This window comes from Barbus barbus, assembly GCF_936440315.1.
Source record: "Barbus barbus genome assembly, chromosome: 3".
Taxonomy (NCBI): Eukaryota; Metazoa; Chordata; class Actinopteri; order Cypriniformes; family Cyprinidae; genus Barbus; species Barbus barbus.
Window position 1 is genome coordinate 40,505,411 of NC_136731.1, and position 21,948 is coordinate 40,527,358.

The 21,948-nt window shown below is 38.0% G+C and overlaps 1 protein-coding gene across 3 annotated transcripts in view; it reads left to right on the forward strand.

The window, feature by feature from the left end:
- The window catches only part of LOC306845345 (parvalbumin-7-like), a 50,376-nt gene that overhangs the window by 495 nt on the left and 27,933 nt on the right, over positions 1–21,948 (forward strand). The window contains exon 1 of one of the 3 annotated variants that reach the window (XM_079378081.1): positions 7,324–7,531. The exons of 1 other annotated variant lie outside the window; for it this stretch is intronic. The gene's annotated coding sequence lies outside the window, so the exon portion shown is untranslated. Of the gene's footprint in view, positions 1–7,323; positions 7,532–18,933; positions 19,187–21,948 lie in introns of those variants that run through there. One more of the 3 variants, XM_079378084.1, reaches the window with a different exon arrangement.

The following is a 21,948-nucleotide window of genomic DNA, read 5'->3' on the forward strand; positions in this document are numbered from 1 at the left end:
TTTTTCCAGATATTGTAGATGAACCCTGACCCTCTCATCATAAGTGAATCGAAGCTGATCGAGTGTGATTAGTAAAAGAAAGTTTGCCCCTATAGTGCCACCTAGAGTTTTTTCCTTGACATATCTGTTAATATTTTAACCTCACATTACCAGTGAAGGTGTTCTGTTTGAAAACTCATGTTTCTTATTCTTGAACAGAACGCCTCCTTATAATGCAAGCGAACACACGCAGTTGTTTCCCGTCAGTCTCTTAGTAGTAATGCTTTCTGTATGTTGTAATGCTTTCAGAAGTGAGTCTACTTCCTGTTGGCCCAGCTGAGGCAGATTATCTGGCTGTAAGTTCGGTATTGTAGTATTAGCACATTCTCCTGGTTAAGAGAAAGATTTTCTCATTCAAGGACATTTGGGACTTTTTTCTTAACCATTTGTTTTGTGCTTTAAAAAGCACCGATTATACCTCTTTTTACGAGATGTAATATTGGTCTTGGGTGTCCCCACAATGTGTCTGTGAAGTTTCAGCTCAAAATACCCCACAGATCATTTATTATAACATCTGGAAAATGTCATTTTTGGGGGCGCGAGTAAAAAAGCTGTTTTGGTGTGTATCACTCTAAATGCAAATGAGCTGCATATTCCGCCCCGCCTACAGAAGAGGGCATAGCATATACGTCTCTGGGTTGCATACCTACTGAAATAAACAATTGGTAGAAGCAACATGACTGAGAGCAAGAGAAGTGGCGTTCACTCGTACATATGGGAAGCCAAACAGACCGAAAGTGCATAGGACGAAACAGCACAATTTTACAGAGCTTGTGCCGTGCTGACCTGTCATTGGCGTGGTTTAATGGACTGAGCCGTGCAACTGACTCAACAGCACAGGGAGGACATGTTTGCTAGCGCCACTGAACAGACAGCGCGGCGCTGATCATTTAATTATGTAAACTATTGTTGCTTTCAGTATGACTACAAAGGTCTCGCAAAATGATTTTCAAACTCACATTAGACATGTTTAGCTTTGAATAAAGCACATAATCACCTGAGATTATCTACATATGTGACGCTGGACCACAAAACCAGTCTTAAATCGCTGGGGTATATTTGTAGCAATAGCCAAAAATACATTGTATGGGTCAAATTGTTCGATTTTTCTTTTACGGCAAGTAAGTTTCCTACTATAAATATATCAAAACCTAATTTTGGATTAGTAATATGCATTGCTAAAACTTCATTTAGACATCTTTAAAGGTGCTTTTTTTTCAATATTTCGATTTCTTTTGCACCCCCAGATTCCAGATTTTCAAATAGTTGTATCTCGGCCAAATATTGCCCAATCCTAACAAACCATAAATCAATGGAAAGCTTATTTATTCAGACGATGTGAAAATCTAAATTTTGAAAAAATGACCCTTATGACTGGTTTTGTGGTCCAGGGTCACATATAGTTTGTATGTTGTTGTTCCAGCCGTGACATCGTAGAAATAGAAACCTTTTCTAAAATAGAAATTTCGCGTCTCGCCGTTGTGGCTAGTTAGGACAACACCTCTGATAAACGTGGAAAAGATACCTTTTATCTTGTGTTGCAGCGTTGCACTGCATGTAGTTAGGACACCGTGTAAGAGCTGTGTATGACTACAGAAGAGCTTTAAAGGGAAGCTATTGTGCAAAATCCACTTTTACATGTTGTTTGGACATATATGTGTGTTGGCAGTGTGTGAACTCAACCACCCTACAATGATAAAAATCCACCCAACTCCTTATTTTTTATTCCCCATTAAACCAAATCAGTCTCATTAGGCAAGTGGTTTTGATTCTCAAAGCAATATGATGTCACTTTGTTTAGGCCCCGCCCACAGCTGTTGACTAACGGTCCTGCATTACTGTAGGTTCCGCCCTCAGCGAGTTGTATTTGTACACTGTCCTAGATTTTCTCTGCACTCGAGCAGCTGTAACCTCAACAATGTCTCGTAAACAATACCGGTGTTCTGTGTTTGGATGAACATAACACCGTGTCTACACCAGATGCGTCAGTTGTCGTGTCGAGTTATGCCGCAACTGGTTTTATTGTAATTTGTCACGTCGCACCACGCCGCTTGCATCCAATGTAGTGTTCATTTTCTCACAACATCTGAGCCACTGAGGACGCAGTGAATCACTTTTATTTTTGAATAATGTGCCTCAAAATCTACCTAAATACGTTTATGTCTGCACAAATCATTTAACTCCAGACTGCTTTGTGAATGTCATGTCGTTATAGTGCTTAGCTAACGTTTTAGCATATTTCTGTGAGTGTATTATCTAAGTATTTTAAAAAGGACCACTGAAAAACAGGCAAATCAGAACATAAAACCGACTGTGACGCAACAGTCGGGATCACTAATAGTCACGTCCCCAACATTTGCATAAACCCGCCCATGTTCTAGGCCAGCCGCCAGCCGAATCATGAGAAGTTCTGCAGGTATTGTAAATAAACAAGAGCGTACAACAGCGAAAATGGCAGACCAGGAAATAAATGTAATGTTCCAGGCTGCAGCAGGGGATGTGAAGTGCAGGGATGCGTTGGTGTCTTTATTCAGAAAGGCACGGAAAGCAAATAACAGGCTCTACTAAAATAACGTGAGCCACTAAATGGACATGGTTAGCTCCTTGCTACCTGTAGCCTGTTACAGTACATGAGATTTAATTTACCACATAAACAGAGTAAGGAGAGATGAGGATGATGGCGAATGATTTACAGATCCTGAGCACCAATGACAAGCATCTGATCTTGTAAAATGTGTGGTAAGTGCTGCCGCTCCATAGTCTAATATAAACATAGTTCGTGCGATCTTATCTCTTGAAAGTGAAACTATAACGCATTCAAAAGCAGAAAAGCAAAGATGTACGATAAATCTGTGAACTCACTGCGAAACAACGAGTGTTATCTATAACAAAGATGTTATCAGTCACTCAGTATGTAGATTTAATTATGTTAAAACGGTTTGAAATTTATAAATTTTACTACAAATTTATCAATTTCGTTGCAAGTGCAGTGCACTTCCAGAGCCCACCCACACATGCTACTGATTGGCTGTGATATTTGATTGATTCTGTCGTGTCGTGTCTAGTGTGAACACCCAAATTGCTTGTAACTGGAATCTTGTTGTGTCGTGTGTAGTTAGGACACGGTGTTAAAAAAAATTCTAGAGCCATTTTTTGAGCAATTAATGCTGATGGAGGTCTAATGTGGTGTAACGTTGTGTTGCAGTGTGTCCTTTCCTGTTCTTCAGAAGCTTAAGCCACGGTCTGTGGTGATGCACTGAGAGCGTTAGTGTGTGTGATCCAGAGGGAATTATGTAGCCTTTGTCCTTCATGCTAGAGCTGCACAATTGACTCTTCAGCAGGATAGAATGGACTACAATTCCCATGGGATGTCCAAAGGATGCCACATCCTCTCAGCGCTTTGATATTCATCCCAGTGAGCTGCTTGAAGACCTTGAAATTCTAATGTAGTGATTTTATAATTCACAGAAACATGATCACTAGTCCTGAATTTCTGAAAAAAAAGTGTGTTGTGCAGAACTCACCGCCACGATCCTGTGAGGTTGCAAAGGTGTTTTGAGTTTGGTTGGCTGTCTATCTGTGCGTTACTAGTCTACTTCCTTTTCAGATCCGAACCTCCGGGTGAACCCAGGACTCCAGCTCACTTTACAGTGTATAAAACTCCCAGGGATGAGCTGTGTGATGGGCTGGACACAAAAAAGAAGACAAGTACCACAGACTTGTCTAGAAACCTGGTTGTTGCTAGGGCCTTTTTTTTATACTGGTCATAAAATACGACATCAAAGAGGTATGAGTTAAGCGCTGAAGTTTAGGGCTTTGTTCATGAAATATTGACTAAATATTCTCACACATTAACAGAGCAATGCATTTGTGGTTTGTAGGTACAAGGTTTTCTCAGGACAGCGAGACTCTATCCATTTAATTATTAATCTTTACGTCACTGGGAATATTTAAACTGTGCTTAAAACTTAACTGAAATGAGGCAAGAGTGTTGCACTATTTCTCTACGTTATGTTTCCTGATAATTGTTCCCTGAAAGTGAGCTTCCATGCAGTTCATTTCCAGATGCAGTAAATGTGTTGAAGGCTTTGAACTGCCCCTAGTGGTGGTTAGCTGGAGATGCTGGTGAAATGTTTTGTGGAGAGCTGGATAAGAGATGAGCTCATTATAATTTGCTCTTTTATTCCATGTCTAAATGGATTTAGGGATCAGCTTAAAGCGCATTAAATGAATGAATTCCCTTCTGGATCCCAAAGCAAACTGAGGAAAGGCGAAAGTGATGTTATTAGGTTGCTAGTGTCGCGGTCCTACTCCACCCGCTCCAAGCGGGATTTGAACCGCGGTCTCCAGTGTGGGAGGCGAGTGCTCTAACAAGGAGGCTAAAGGCCACGGCCTCTAGCGTCAGTCGCTAGAGTGCCACTTGATATCGGGCAGTGAGGTTTAACCTGCACAGCACTTCCCCTCTGGCCTCTGCTACACTCACCCCCCTCACCTCACTCCCATCCGGGTCACGGCACCAATGTCGCGGTCCTACTCCACCCGCTCTGAGCAGGATGCACAGCACTTACCCGCTGGTCTCTGCTACAATAGGTTATTCTGGTAAATCTGTCAGCTTTCTCCTGGATCATTCAAGAAGAAAGTGCTGCTTTCACCTGATCTGGCGAAACTCTTTACAAAAAATAAAAATGTGCTGAAAATTTAAAAGATGCAGATAAGTTTGTCACTTGCTCACCAGTGGATCCTCTGCATTGAATGGGTGCCGTCAGATCAAGAGTACAAATAGCGGATAAAAACACTACAATAATCCACAAGTAATACACACCACACCAGTCCATCGATTAACATTTTGTGAAGTGAATATCTGTATGTATGCAAGAGACAAATCCATTATAAAATGTTTTTAACTTCAGACCAAGTCCTCTTTCAATAATATCGCTTTATCCAATGAAAACATTGTCTCGTTTGAATCAGGGGAGAAATATGCACAGATCAAACACCTTTTCAAGTGAAACCAGTCCGAACAGCTCTAAACAAGTATGTTGTTGGATTTTAAGAGCAGGGGATGGACTTTTTTACTTAAGGAAAAGTTTTTATGCATTATGGATTTTGACCAGGAGTGACTGTTTAAAGTTAAAATGCTATAATAATGTATTACAACCACGCAGCTTTTCACTTCACAAGATGAATTGGAGCCATGTGGATTACTGAGTTCCTAACATAAATGTATCATATGGCTTCAGAAGACATGGAATTTAGTGCACAAATCATATGGTCTATTTTTATGGTACTTTTAAGTTGATTTTATTGTTGTTGTTTTGTAGCCTGACAGTCACTGTATCCTTCAGTGTTTGGAAAAGTGCTACACACATTATTCAGAATTTCCTCTTTTATATTTTACATGAAAAAACGTTGTCCAGGTTTGTGACAACATAGTAAATGATGATAGAATTTTCCATTTTGGGTGAATTATTTCTTGAATGCATTATTTCTTGTGATCAGTGGAGAACATTTGCTGGACTGTGACGGGCAGCAGCAGACACAATATACATGCTTGAAGACAAATTACATTTATTTCTGCCTGAAACTCGCTCACACATTCAGCTTCTTGTTTATGCTTTATACATGTTAGAAATAATTGTGTTTGTGCCTTTGGGTGACCTATTATGATTTGGAATCATTTGCTGCTCCCTGTACCCCTTCTGGGGATTCGTTCCTCGTGTTTGCTAGTCATTCTTCTACACTCAGTGACTTTTTGTCTTTTTTGTGCAAGTTCTGGTTTATTAATCCTGGTTTCATCACCTCCTCAAAAAATTATTTTCCTCTGGGTTTGCTCAGAGCCTTCTGGATTGTTCATCATATCTCAGGAGATTTAATTTTCAGTTGCCTCTCATTTAGGTATTAAATTTTCCTCCTAAAATTCCTTAGGAGAAGTGAGTTTAGACACGAAGTAAAGAGTTATTAGATGAAGGTGGATGGTGCATGGTGCTCATATCATTTAATCTGGAAATAATTAGAAGAGGTAGGTTTGAGTTCATATTGAAATCTTTGACTTTTGATTGCAGAATTTTGAACTTGAGGACTGAATAGTACAGTTTGAGGCGCTGTTGAGATCTCTTCTGAAACTCTGTAGGAGACGCATGAGTTACTATGGTATTTTAATAAGGAGAAAATTATTAAAACATGCAGGACACTTGATAAATCATTCAAAAATCATAATGTTGGGGTCCAAACAACTTAGACTTGGACAACTTGGAGAGTAAATAATAACAGTGTTATTTTTTGGTGAACTATCGCTTTAAGGGACTTTACATAGGTCCTTTGGCTTTTAGATTGATCTGATACATTATACTGATACTCCCACTGCGCAATGTGACGTCGTAGTGACATCTTTTCCATGTCATTTTGGACGTCCAATTTCCGTCCATTGATGGGGTTGTTTTGTAACGCCAGGCGACGTCTTTTTTCTACGTCTACCGCACGTCTAATGTGTATATCACAACTGCCATAGACGTCCAAATGACGTCCAAAAAAAATAAGCCAGATTAGGTCAAATGTTGAACGTCAAAATGACGTCCAAGTTGGGTCATGGTTGGACGTCCAAATAGTGGACCTAGTTTGGACGTCGAATAGATGTCCAGAATTGGTCATGGACCGACGGACCCAATATAGACATGATCTGCACATCTATCCGACGTCCAATGTTTAGTGGGCTGATACATCTCATACATTAATTCACAGTTATTTGTTAATTAATTAATTTGCTGTTTCTGTACCATATTCATTTTGTCAATCATTCGAAATTCATTGGACGATCAAAATCTTATTTGTTTATTCTTTTTTTTTTAATTTAGTCATTTACATGGTTGTTTGTTTTGTTATGTTATTTCATTCAGTCATTTGTTTAGTCATTTGCTCATTAGGTCAATTGTTTTTTTGGGGTCATTTATTAGTAATTTGCCTATTGTTCACCTTGTTCATTCATTAGGTCATTTGTTCATTCTTTCATTGATTTGTTTATTGAAGTCTATTAATCGGTCAATTGTTTATTCTCTTGTTCATTCCTTCATTAGGTAATTTTGTCATTTAATTAGTCGTTTTATTATTCTGTCATTCATTCATTGAGTCGGTCCTTCATTCATTCACTGATTCTCATTGCTTTTCTTACGGCATCCCACGGTCTCTCCTTTCTGATATAAGCCCCTCCTCTTCTCTCTGTCTGTCTCTCCCTCACTTTCTCTCTCTCTATCCGTTTATCTTCCTCTCACACTCCCTCTCTCCCCTTCATCTCACCTCCAACTAGTCAGTGTTCAGTCTCTGTCCTGCTCTGTCTCTCTCTTTTTCCCTCTCTGTCTATCTCTCTCTCCCTCTCTCTCTCTCTTTGGTGTGCTCAAGCTCCAGTTCGGTTTGCTGTCTGTCTGTGCGTTGCCGGTCTCGTTCCTCTGCAGACCTGAACCTCCAGCTGAACCCGGGACTCCAGCTCACTCTGCAGCGGGTAAGACTCCAGGCATGCTCTGCTACCACACAGGGAAGAGTTATGTTATGATAAAACAAGGAACAGTTTGATGGGATGGAGACAGAAAGGAGAACAAGTGCGAGAGCCGTAAAGGAAGTGAGACAGAAAGTACAATGAAAACTGTGAGAAAAAATCGGTCAATTATCAAGTATGAGGAAGATTAAAATAGTTAGAGGATGCAGAAAGACAGAAAGAAGTGGTCGTCTCATATCAAAGTCATTGTAGCTGCAAAATCATCTTCATGTAATATCCCATTCACAAACCACAGCTGAGCTCTGCCAGCCCTCCGCACTGTGTGTGTGTGTGTGTGTGTGTGAGAGCTTGTATAGCATTCCTGAAAATGTAATAGATCAAATCTAGTGAAAATTGGACTGTAAAATGATAAAAGAGTGGCAGAGAGTTTTATGAGGACACAGATGAACTTGATGAATCGCTCATTAAAAAGTGATTTAAACTTCACCACAGCGATGAAGGCAATGTGACAGAGCGCTCCATCCATCCATCCATCCATCCACCGTTCTATCATTCTGTCTATATATCTATAGATCTGTCTTTCTGTATATTAGTCATTCTATCTGTCTTTTTATCTATCCGTTTGTCTATTTATCTCTCTGTCTGTCTGTCTTTCTGTAATTCTGTCTGTCCATCTCTGATGTTGGAGTGTCGTTGCTATTTAGTTCGGTTCTCTGAATGCATATTGATCTCATTCATAAAGTGACGCTTATCCTACTATAAATGTACTGAGATAAACGATATTGTACCAAATAATATTCCCGTAATAATTATGTCATCTGCATCAGCTGATTTACCATTGTCACTTTTCTAATTGAGTGTTTTTTCATCTCTCAGCATATGCATGCACTCAAGGACTTTTCATTGACTTCTGTTGTTTTGTATTGAGCTAATTTTAGTCTAAACATGACCCTTAAAGAAACCTTGTTATTATATTTAGATGTTCTTTAAGACATTGTATAGTCCTTTTATTAAGGCGACTGTCCCCGCAGTGTTGGGTGGTACCAGGTTTTATCATCCTTGTGGTCACAATGTAGGCAAAACCTCCACATACAGCTTTTCGTATAGTCCAGATGTTGTAACTGCACAATCTGGAGACTGAACTAGCACAGAAAGAGAGGGACGGACTCACATAAATTACACAGTATGAGGAGAAGAGCTTGGCTGCATTAGTGCTGCTCCGGTCCTGGTGCAGTGACATGTCTTTAGGTTCAAATACTCTCTGATGCACGCTGTCAGGGTGTTAAGGGACTGCTGGAATGGGGTTAGCGTGTTAGTTTAAAGGATAGCATAGCAAAAAGATTACAGCCATTCTGCAGTGATGGCACAAAGTGTGTGTGTGAGTGTGTGAGTAGAAGATGCATTACTCCTGCAGGCTGCCTGCTCTGGTTAATGGACCAAATCAGTCACACATGCTCAGTCTCTTGCACATTTTTGGTCATTTAACCCTTTTGACTGGATTAACCCTCCACCAGAGATGACCAGTTTAAACCGCGTGGTTCCTTGAACTAGTCTTTCTTTTCATTTATATTCTCTGTTGTGTTTCCTGCATGCTGTCGTCTTGATTTAAAGGTGAAATGTTTAATTTCTGTGCCGCTAGTGGCATCAAATGGAACGATTCTGTCCCAGAGGTGTGGTCCATCTGTGACTCCACACTTCTTTGGTGACATAATGCCACACAGACTGATAAAGAACTGTTCTGGAGCCCACAAAAGTCCTTCTGAGCTCCCTTCCAAAAATTAAAATGACAAATAAAGCACCGCAAGTCCTTGTGGACTTAGTGCACTTACTGCAGCCATCGTATGGCTGCTAGTTCACATCAGTTGACAGAACCAGTGATTGTGTTTAACTGTTTTTGAAACGCTCCCCTTGTCTGCCAGTGGTCCACCAAGCAAGTCAAGTCAAATTTATTTATATATCTCTTTGTACAATTCACATAGTTTCAGAGCAGCTTTACTGACAGTCTTGATGTTGAAGTTTATAATATGCATAACTTTATGCATTATATTATAGATCAGAGAAGGCTGATAATAAAGTTTACATTCTGAAATTATATAATTAATGTATTCACTTTAAGATGTTTGGGCACATAAAGGAGAGTCAAAGTCTACTTAAAGTCTCAAATTAAAGAGAATCCTGTCATTAATTATTCATGTCGAACACAAATGAAGATATTTTTGATGAAATCCGAGAGCTTTCTGATCCTCTGTAGACCACAATGCAACTGACACGTTCAAGACCAAGAAAGGTAGTAAGGACATTGTAAAAATAGTCCATGTGACATCAGTGCTTCAACCGTAATGTTATGAAGCTACGAGAATACTTTTTGTGCACAAAGAAAACAAACATAACTACTTCATTCTACTGTGTCAATCTTCAACGCATGTTCACGGGAGCTTCATAAATTTAAGGTTTGAACCACTGATGGCACATGGACTATTTTAATTATGTCTTTACTACCTTTCTGGACCTTGCACGTTTCAGTTGCTGTCTATGGAGGGTCAGAAAGCTCTCGGATTTCATAAAAAATATCTTAATTTGTATTCAGAAGAGGAACGAAGGTCTTACGGGTTTGGAACGACATGAGGATGAGTAATTAATGACAGACTTATAATTTTTGGGTGAGCTATCCCTAGTTAGGAGACCTTAACATTTGCCATTATAGAAGATTTAAACAAAGAATATGTTGTTTCTTAGTTTTTCGTAGTTATGGGCGATTAACTGTGTGTTTAATGGCCCATAATATGTGCTTTGGGTGTGTGTGTGTTTGCTCATACAATCTTGGGTGAACAGATAGACATTGAGTGTGTGTGTAATTGCGTATGTGTGTGTTTTTGGATGCAAGAGCAGTCGAGATTGGACAGCTGACAGTAATTGAGTATTGGCAGATAGAGAATGCAATGTTGGTGTGTGTGGGAAGGTGTATGTATGTTTGAATTTCTCTCGTACGTGGGCAGCTTTTAGATGAAACTCAACAGTCACCTATCGCTCACGATCTGTTTCTGTCTCTCTATCTATCTATCTTTCTCTCTCTCTCTCTCTTTCTCACACATACACACACACACACACACACACACACACACACACACACACACACACACACACAACATTCATTGAGGCTTTCTGGAGCTTAATTAATGCGCTGTACTGTTGTGACAGCCTTGAAATGATAGATTAATTGATTCAAGACTTTGTGAGGTCTGCGTTATTTCAGCCCGCATTAGAGGCCTCACGAAAACGATCAAAGCAATTACGGCCGATGTCTCATCAGAACTACATGTGCATACTAATTAAAGCTGAAGTGACTTGTGATTTGGAGGATATGGTGCAGATATACCTTGTTTACTCACATTCATGTCATTTTAGAACAAAAATAATTTGTTATTATTTATTTATTTATAATCACATTAAATGACACCATCATAGAAATTGTTGATATGAATTATATTTCAAGGCTTCAACAAGTCAACAGAGGTGAAAATGATCATGAAATGACTAAAGTGGTCTGTTTTTCAGACATCTACTGTATTAAATGGTTTCAAAAACTTTCACCTTTGTATTCCACTGGAGAAAGTAAGTCATATTCCTTTAATGTTAGTGACTGCAGGTACACATCTGTTTGAATGCACACACATACAGAAGCACATTTTGTGGCCACATGTATTGAACAGCTGCTCATACAGAAGAGCGTCACAGTTTTCTGCTTCCAGTCACATTCACAAAGCAGGAGGCTGATTCTGAGTCATAACTCAATATTTCAATGTCAGAACCCCTAGATTTCCCACAAATTCAGGTTTAGATTCCCTTTAACCACTTACGCTTGATCACATGCTCATTCAAGGTCAAGCGGTCTGATAACTGCTACAGCAGACCACTGCAGTACATAGGCTACTAATGGATTTGATTTCAGTCTAGTTTTACTTGTGATGTTAATTTATGAGGTTCCCATTAAGAATGGATCATGATTAGGGTTGGACTTAGTTCCAGTATTGATAAGGTTATAATTATGGTTGTGTTATGGTTGATAACAATAAATAATTATTTCACATTTTTAAAATACTTATATAAAAAATATTTAATTAATATTGAGATTTATACAATTTATACTATTCTGTCTGAAAAAAAAGTCTTAAAAAGTCATTTTTAATGTTGCAAGTAAATTTCCAAAACTATAAGTGTGTAAGAAATGAATAATTGTACTCAGCAAGGATGCATTAAATACATAAAGAGTGACAGTAAAGACTTGAAATAGAGCTAAAAAAAATCATATAAATCTTTCAAAATTTGTATTCATGAAAGATTCCCCAAAAAAGTGTGTGTATACATATATATTGATATTAAGAAGGTAATAATTATATTCATGTTATGTCCATAAATAATGTAGTTAATATTGTTGAGATTTTTAATAAATAGATATACTATTTATACTATTTTGTTTAAATTATATAAAAATAATAAATTGTAATTAAATTAAATATTAATACAATATCCTGCTGGAACTACCTGCGACGGAAGGAATCTGCTGGAACACTGAAAATGATGGACTGGCCCCCTCAAAGTCCGGACCTCAACCCCATCGAGCAAATTTGGGGCGAGTTGGAAAATAAACGGTACAGATCTACATTCAAAGGAAAGCCTTTGGCTGGAGTTGCAGAAGGCATTGGATAACTTTAGTGTTGAAGTTCTCAGGAAATATATTGGCTCTATGTCAGAGAGCCGCTGTGCTGCTGTAATTGCTGCAAAAAGTGGACATACCAAATATTAAAGTTAAAAGTGGATAAAAACAGTACGACTCACTTCATCTGATATTTGTTGTGCTCAGAGTAACCATCTGCATTGTTTCATGAACATTATGAAATTAATTCATATATAGTCCCGATAGATTTTATATTCTAGAGTTTTCAGATTTTTTTGTAATATTTGTTAGTGGTGCTTTTATCAGTATTGCTATCCCTCTGATCACATCTCACAGGCCTTCAGTTGGGTTCATTGTAATCTGGTTATGTGTTTATGATGGCTCAGTCACCATTATGAAGAAACAAATCCGCCTCTCTTGTTTGTGTCCTTGTTAACGACATTGTGTGGGAGTCAGGAGTGTTTGAAATTAATGCGTGTGTGTGTTGGATGCCTTTCATTTACATGTGTTTGTGTGTTTATCTGATTTGGATTTTATCCGTAATGCTAAAACACCTGCTAATTATCCACTCAGAATTGAGCCGCATACTAATGGACAGACACGCAGCCCCATTAGCTGGCATGTTCATATCAGCGCAGGATAGATAAACATGAGAGGGTTTCTGTTTCATTATTCGGTATGGCAGTGTGTAAAAACAGTATTCTGCATAAGAGTGTGGCGCTAATTGATACTTTGTACTTTATGCTTTATATCTGTGGAAAAAGCAGATGTCTGAACATGTGGGAATGTATGCTGTATCTCTAGCCTTCTTGTTTTTGCCTTATTCTCTTCAGCATTTGTACATTTAATAATTTGCACAATATTGGCGGTTTCTCATGCAAATCTATCATGTAGGCGAGAGAAAAGTCTAACTTTAGACTGACGTTGAGGTCACTGTGTCGCACCTTCAATTAACCAGTCCCTGACCTCCTAAATGAGGTCAGCTCTGTGGTGGAGGTCCACTGGGAAACCAGTCTAAAACGGACTCACTCTGTCTTATCCTTATTACTTGCACTCTTCTTTATTTAGCTTTTTGGATGTTCTTAAATACATAGTGATATGCCCTAAATTTGTGCACATTCCTTGAAAAGCAGCTGGGAATTTGTCATTGTTTGAAAGAAGGCTTTTATGCTCTCCAAGGCTGCATTTATTTGATCAAAAATACAGTAAAAACAGGAACAGTGTTATATATTATTACAATTTAAAATGCCGGTTTTCTATTTTCATGTTTTTTAAAATGTCATTTATTCCTGTGATGCAAAGCTGAATTTTCATCATCATAACTCCAGTCTTCAGTGTCACATGATCCTTCAGAAATCACTCTAATATGCTGATTTGCTGCTCACAAACATTTTTGATGAATAGAAAGGTTAATAAAAGGACCACATTTACTTGAAATGGAAATCTTTTGTAACATTTATGCAAGGTCTGTCACTTTACCGTCACTTTTGATACATTTTATGTGTCCTTGCTGAATAATAGTATTAATTTGCACACACACACACACACACACACACACACACACACGCATACATACATATATATACATATATATATATATATATATATATATATATATATATATATATATATATATATATATATATTATGCAGCACATGCAGACTCATTCTCTTTCTGTCTTTATTGCAGAGGTCAATCAGTTCAATTCGTTCAGTCAGCAGAAAAGGAGAGGGAGAGCGCGTTCCTTTGCTTTTCACTGAATAGCGGTTTTCAGTTACAGTATCTCTGCTTTGTCATCTCAGAAATCCGGTTGATCTCAAGGGACACGTGAACCTAAAGGGCAAAATAATAGAAGTCACAACAGCTGAACTCGCAACTTCAATCTGGCGACCAGCAGGATTTCATGTCTTCACCCTGTGGGGAGTAGAAAAATTTCCCAAGTCCTTTTTGTCTGATAGAGTTCCAGAGGTTAAGGATACTGCCTCAGAGTCAGTACTAACTGTGATTCGGTCCCCCGCTGAATCAAGATTAGTTTTGATTTGTCCTCCGAGATATAATTAGCCTTATTATCCTGTCGTCTGACCCCCCTACTCTCACAGAACCAATGGCAATGATTCACATGCACCAAGGGACAAATGAATTTGGTTCCTTTCTAGCTGAATCAAATGTTTAAAGGGTTCACTTGGTGTGTTTTGTCTTTACAATTAATGTTTTTCAAAAGGTTTTTTTTCCCCCCCTCCAGTGGGTGATCTCAATCTCTTTAATATGGAAGCTTGTTTATGCAATGGAATAAATAAAATAAAAAGGTAAAATTTGTAACTTTTTTCTCACAATTCTGATTTTCTTTCAGTTATTAGCTTATATGACTTTTTTTCAGAATTGCAAGATATAAAGTCATAATTGCAAAAATTGTAAGACATACACTTGCAACTGTGAAAAAAAAGTCAGAATTATGAGGGGAAAAAAAATGCAATTACCTTTGCAATAAAAATCTTGTTTATCTCATAAGACAGAATTGTGAGATATAAACTAACAAAAAGTCACAATTACCTTTATTATATATATATATATATATATATATATATATATATATAATCCCCTCAGTAAGTATTGGAACAGTAAAGACAAAATTGCTCTGTTGGCTGTGGAGTCAAGACATTTGCAAATATGATTAAAAGATGTCACATTTTATTATTAGCCGTTTCAACACATAGATGTTTTACCAAATAAAAATAACAGCACTTTTAGAGTTCATCCCACTCATTGATGTGAGCATAAGAATTGGGACAGTTGAACATAGGCAGCTATTATTTAGTTGCAGATCCCTTGCGCACAATCACAGCAGTGAGTCTGTGACCCATAGACATCACCAGACTCTTGGTCTCATCCTTTGAAATACTTTCCCCAGCCTTTAATGCAGCCAATCCCAATTGTTGCTTGTTTTGGAGAGTTTCTGCCTTTACTCTCCTCTTCAGCTGTGAAATTCATGTTCAATCAGATTTAAATCTGGAGATTGATTTGGGCAATCTAAGACTTTCCATTTCTTTGCCCTTATAAATTCCTTGACCGAACTGGTAGGGTGTTTTGGGTCACTGTCCTGACGCAATATGAAGCACTTCCCAATGAATCTGGTGGCATTTTCTTGAATATTGGTAGGCAAGATGGTTTTGTACCCTTCCAAATTCATTCTGCTACTGTCATCATACATTAAGTCATCAGTAAAGTTGAGAGGGCCTGTTCCAGAGGCAGCCATGCATGCCCATGCCATGACACCACCTCCACCATACTTTACAGATGAGGCTGTATGCTTGGGATCATTGCTTTCCCATCACTGTTGTTTTCTCAGCCGATCAGGTCGTTGTTGGTTGCTGGTGTCGCTGGTGGTTTCCAAACTCTTGATTTCTCCATGCCCTTTATTTTTGCTAGAGCTCTAACTGACTTCCTCTTTTCTTTTAGCATCCAAATTGCTTGCTTTTCTCTCAAAGTCAGCTCCCTCGTCTTCTTCCTGGTTTGTTTGTGTCATCATCGAATGCAAGATTCAGAATGCAGAAGTAATGGATATAACTGATACGACACATTCCCTGCATTTAATATCTGAAGAATTAATGCAACAGGACACAGCTGATCACTTAGAAAGAGCTGTGAGGCAACTGTTCCAATACTTATGCTCACATCAGATAGAGGGATGAAACTATAAAAGTGCTGAACTTCTTAGCTGCTAAAACATCTGTGTGTTGAATCACCCAATAATAAAATGTTGTGTCTCATATTCATCTTTTAATCATATTTGTAAGTGACTCCACAGCCAACAGAGAAAATCTGTCTTTACTGTTCCAATACTTTTGGAGGGCACTGTATATTCTGTGGCAGAAACAGGTTTGGCAGAAACTAACAGGCTCTGTTGTTGAATAATATTGATGACCTCTAATCTGAATATTTGGAGCATATGCATTTACATGCAAGCAAAAACAACCACAATGCTCTCAATATTCTCCAGAAACCAAGAACCAACCAGAATCCTCATAATTTGTGCCAGACCAATCAAACACACCAATCCTGAGGGCGCACTGCAATTCTGAAGGTCATTTTGCTCCTTGCCAAAAACAGACAAGGCACAAACGTGTACTGTACCGCTCGAAACCAGTGAATTCTGGGATAGCCAGAAATGTTCACGGTGTGCAATGAAGTGACTTAATTAGGCCGAATAGTGCTTTAATACCCCCAGGGCTCTGGGCAATTACAGTAAGAGGCCATTATTACCGTATTACTCCGTGTGTGTGTGTTTGAGACTGCATATATAGCTCATTACTTTCATTTACGTCCTGTACGACCATGAGATGTAAGTCCTCTCTCTCTTTCATACTGCAGTTCTCTATGAGGCACTAAGCGCACTGTTTTTGCCTCAGGCTCAGGCTGGCCACTAGAGTGTAAAGCAACTGTGTGTATGAGTGTGTGTGTTTGTGTAGATTTATGTTGCAAAATCTGAACCGCTGTAAGAAGCAGACAAGAGCTCTAGTGCCCTTGATACCGATACAGGCCCTCTCTATCTGTCTCTCGCTGTCTTAGCTATAAAAATGGCAAAGAAAATGAACTTTTTCATGGCTAAACACATGCACGCTGTGTATATGCATGTGTTTATCTTCAGAATGTCTTCTGTGCTGGTGTCTATATGCTAAATAGACCCGACTTAAACTTTGCAGAAAGCTCTTGGAGTGCATGTCATTCATAAAAATACCATGTTTTATTAAATAGTACCATAAAAGTGATGTGTAAAAGACTAATTTTAAAGTTTTCTGAAATCTTATGATAGATTTGTGTAAGAACTGAAAACATTCACTGAAAGATTTGCTTTAGCTCTATATGATGTGTTCTTGAGGGAATGTAAAGATGTTCAGTTTGTAAATGAGTCATTGTTTTGAGTCATGTACTGGTTGATTAACACAACCTGTCTGTCTGTTCTCAGTTTTAACTCACTCACTCAAGGATCCAGTCCCTGTGATGCCTGATTTGTGAAAAAGTCGTTCTTTTGTGTCAAATCTTTTCATTTAACCTTTCATAATAACAAAACCTGTATAAATACCCGTTTACAAATCGAACTAAATCAGTTTTAACTCACTAACGTAATGATCCAATGGCAGCAATGTCTGTTTCGTAAATGAATCATTCTTTTGAGTCGAATCTGTCTGTGAACTGGTTGATTCACAAAACCTGTCTAAATAATTAATTAATTAATTAATTAACGGGGCAACAGAGATGTGCAGATCCATCTGCATGCTTTTATTTAAAGGGGTGGTCATGAAACAAGCAAGACCTGATAAAATTTAAAAACTGTAACTTGAATGTAAGTCGCTTTGGATAAAAGCATCTGCTAAATGCATAAATGTAAATGGGTCGATACACAGCAAACAGTAATAGAAGAGGCAAGCAATGCGCAAACGATACTCAGCGATCTGAGAAGGCTCTGAGTGGGTGTTATATAGTGTGTGTAATAGCTTTCAGGTGAGCATGTGATTGGTTACAGCTGTGTGTAATCAGTGCAATGGATGATGGGAAATGCAGTCCAGGGTGATGTGTAACAGTCTGTGTGGTGTGAGAGTCAATATAATGGATGGACGACCTCTTGTGGCAATTAGACGGAGGACCATGGACCGGATTCGTAACACTGTTCACAATTTCAATTTACTGACTAAACGATCCAATCACAGTAACTCTCCGATTTGTGAATTAGTTTACTTTTGAGGCAGATTTTTCAGTGAACTATTCAGTTCACAAATCGGGCTGAATCTGTTCTCAGTTTTAACTTAATGATCCAATGACAGCAATGTCTGATTTTTAAATGAATCATTCTTTTGACTCAGCTCTTTCTATGAACCTGCTGATTTGCAAAACCTGTCTGAATTATTAATTTGCAACGCAGAATCTGTTAATCTATTCTCAATTTCATAGCTGTTGGTTTGTAAATGATTTGTTCTTTTGAGTCAAATATTTCCATGAATCATTCAGTTCACAAAACTGCTCTGAATGATTTTTTTCACAAATCAGACTGAGTCTGTTGTCAATTTCAACTCACTGACTTAATGATGCAGTCACAGCAGTGTCTGATTTCTATATGAATCATTTATTTGAATCAGAATTTTTCAGAAAATGTGTCTGAATGATTTACAAATCCTGTCTAAAAGATTCATTCACAAATTGACTGAACTGGTTCTCAATTTCTACTCACTGACTCAATGATCCGTTCACAATGGGCAGCAGGAATATTATCAATGAATACAATTGTATTGCTCTGTTTGTCACACAAAGCTCTTGTATGACTTCAGAAGGCTTGGAATGTAATTGTATAGTTGCATGGGCGACTTTTATGGCACATTTACAAGCTTTTTGAAACATGAAATCTTCAGTCCCACGTTTATGCATGGAAACGAGCAACCAGCACTTGAGAATTTCTCCTTTTGTGTTCATGACGTATGTAAATGCTCACAACAGTTTAGAATGAACCATTCCGTTCCACAGGTTTTCTCTCAAAATCAGCACAGAAAATGGCAAAACATCTGCAGATCCCATCTGAGGCTACTAATTACACTTCCTTTAAGCTCATTTTAACATGTTGAGGGTATTACTGCTGAATTGTTGTTTTCGTGTTGATTCGTGTGTCTTACACTGAAGATTTGCTGACTGCAGAGGGACTCCTCAACTAATTCTATTTTCAAGGATTCTTAAACGGCGAACAACAGTCCCCTCCAGCACACACACACACACACACACACACTCGTACTCTTACACACACACACGTTGCACCAGACATGAGGAGAATACTGATTTTATGTTGGTCCTCTTTTTTCACACTATAAGCTGTGGACATGACAAGAATGGAAATAGCGAGGAAAAGAAAGAGCGAGCAAGCAGTCTGCTGGGTTGCGGAGAAACAAGGTCGTAAAGGAAGAATAGAGGACAGGAGAAAAGGAATGAATGAACTAGAATGGAGGTGAGGAGTGCGTGAATTAAAGAAATTAATAGTTTAAGATGGCACAAAGAGAGATGAATTAGCAGAGCATTGAAAGTTGCATTGCACAACAAGCCACAGCTGTTTCTGAAGTGGGACATATGATAACTTCCCCTTTAAAACCAGTTCAGACTGGTCCGGTTCAGGATTAGATGGTTCTGAGGTTGATTGTGGTGAAGGAAAGGGTTTTCGAACCTCAATGTTCTTCCGTTTCTTAAATAACATGCCTACAATGTACCATGCTTACAAACATGTTTTTTTAAGTTTCATTCATAAAAAGTTTACTTTGGACTCTGATTTTGGCGGTCATTGGTTGTTGGCAGCAATTATGTGTTGCAGTTGAGAGCAACACAGCCATTATGCTTATAATAATGAGAGTTATGTGTGTACATGTATTGATCTCAAGTGCTAACAGACACATAAATCCCCCTCTTAATGAGCAGAAAGCTTTGGTAAAGTCTTCTGTGTCCAAGAGATGTTCGTAATTGCCAATTATTTACTGTTATTGCTGTAATTAAAAGGGGCGAGTGTGTTTGCCAGCACAGATAACAAAGTAACCTCATCAGTGGCTCCTGTTCTCAATAAAATACCAAAGTGTCAATGTCAATAGATACAAATGGGTGCATAAACATGCACATTATGTAAAAATGTAAATGAATCTGATGTTTCAAAAAGCACTGTTCCTCACAGATCCAAAACTCTGAAGGATCCACTAATGACTTTGGCAGCAAACCCAGAATCTGTTTTGCAAGAAATTGACATTTGTCGCATACTGTCCTCCAACAACCTGTTTTCCGAGAGTCACTTCAATCAAATAACCATTAAACATCTAATTAATTAAATTACTTAATTTATTTGTTTATTGCTTTCTTTCTTTTAGGAATGTGATTATTAGTAGCATATGTTGCAACTCTTCAAATATTTACAATGATAACCACAGTTTCTACATTATTCCTAGAGTTTTTGTTACAGCTTGAGCCAGCGCAAACCATCTTTTGGCTTTAAAATAGTACTGTCAGGATTTACTAAAGACACGCAGTGAAGAATTAGCACTGAAAAGGCGTGGACAAGGACCAGGTCAGGAGTCATTTTTGCGCCTGACCTTATTGAATATGCATTTGTAGGTGTTTCCCTTTCAGAAGCAAAATTTATGGGAGTGGAGTATTGAAATGAATCATGCAATGTGATTTACTAAAGTTTGCGCTCGTCAAATTACTGGTATTTGCGCCATTATTTAAAGCCCCCCCCCCCCCCCCCCCAAAAAAAAGCATGTCTTAAACCAGGCGGTAATTTGCACTGCTCTTGGTAGATGGCGCTGGTCATTATGGGAATGGTTTGACTGCTTCTGTGTTCTTTAAAGGTGCACTAAGTGAATTTTGCCAAACGATGTTGATATTTGAAAGCATCAAAACAAATGATTCGCCCCTATTTTGATATCTCCGCCTCACATGTAAACAACCATGGCAACGATGATCGTGGAAACAAGTGAAGATGACACACAAGCATAATCAAACAAAAGCTAACACAGATAATTTGTGTGAAACAATGCAAAACCAACTCTACTCACCTTTTAAGAAGAAACAACACAACCTCGGCAATGTTTACCATTAACCATCAGGACTGGCTGTGCAGGCGAACTTGTGAAGTGCACCTTTAATGTGCACATTATCAGAATTGTCAGAATCAAACACAGAATGTTCCCCTCCCATCTGTATTTTTATGGAATTGCGCTCTAATGCTAATTTGCCCTGTTTGGTAAATCTGGCCCTTAAGCTAAATTCTCAATTTGATTTCCATTTAATCTCACTGAGACTCAAATACTGTAAGTATCAGATTGTCTCATTTCTAAGAATATTTTTGGAGAAATATCTAACTATGGCCAGTATTGGATATTTAGTTGTGCATGATCACTTCCCCCTTTTTTTATATTTAGATTTTTTTATCAACATCTATTATTCACATGAAGTTCATCTTTAAAAATGCAAATAATTTAATAACACTGTTTAACGTTATGTTCTTTAAATCTTAAAATGAATATCTATCTTTCATACAATACATTATAATGGTGTTGTGCATAAATTCACTTTTAAAAAATATACAATTTTAGTTTTAGTTGTCTAAATTTACAAAATTGTATGGAATTTTAATATTGGCCATTTATCAGAACATAACATAAAATAATTATCAGCTTATACCAGAAATGTAATATTATGCATCCCTAATTCTGACATTTTTCAAAATAATTTAAGTGTCCAATATTTTTACATGTTTTATTTTTAGGGAATTCTCCTCAGCTTGAAGTGTTTTTGACACACCTAATGTCACCTGTAATATCACCAAAGGTCAAATCATTGATATTTTGACGCAAACACATACGCACACACATAAGATGGTGGTCAGGTATTACAAATGCGTTTTTGAAGTGCAATCTTCAATGCACCGGGTCTAGTTCTAGTTTTGAACTTCTGTATCCAGCAACAGAAGACTAGCTGAACTCAAAGGTCAGTCTCACAGAAGAGAGTGTGTGTGTGTGTGTGTGTACAGGTGATTTATATATGTGAGTGGAATTTGATACACTCAAGCTCTCAGGTTACAAGTTACAAGAATATTTTTAAATTAATATTAAAATTCTAAGAAAATCCTTTTTGATTTGTCCCTCAAGTGAACAAGACATGCATTTTTGTGCTTGTGTTAACACAGAAACTCAAAAAGGAGTTCTTAGTGTGAAGCATGAATAGACATAC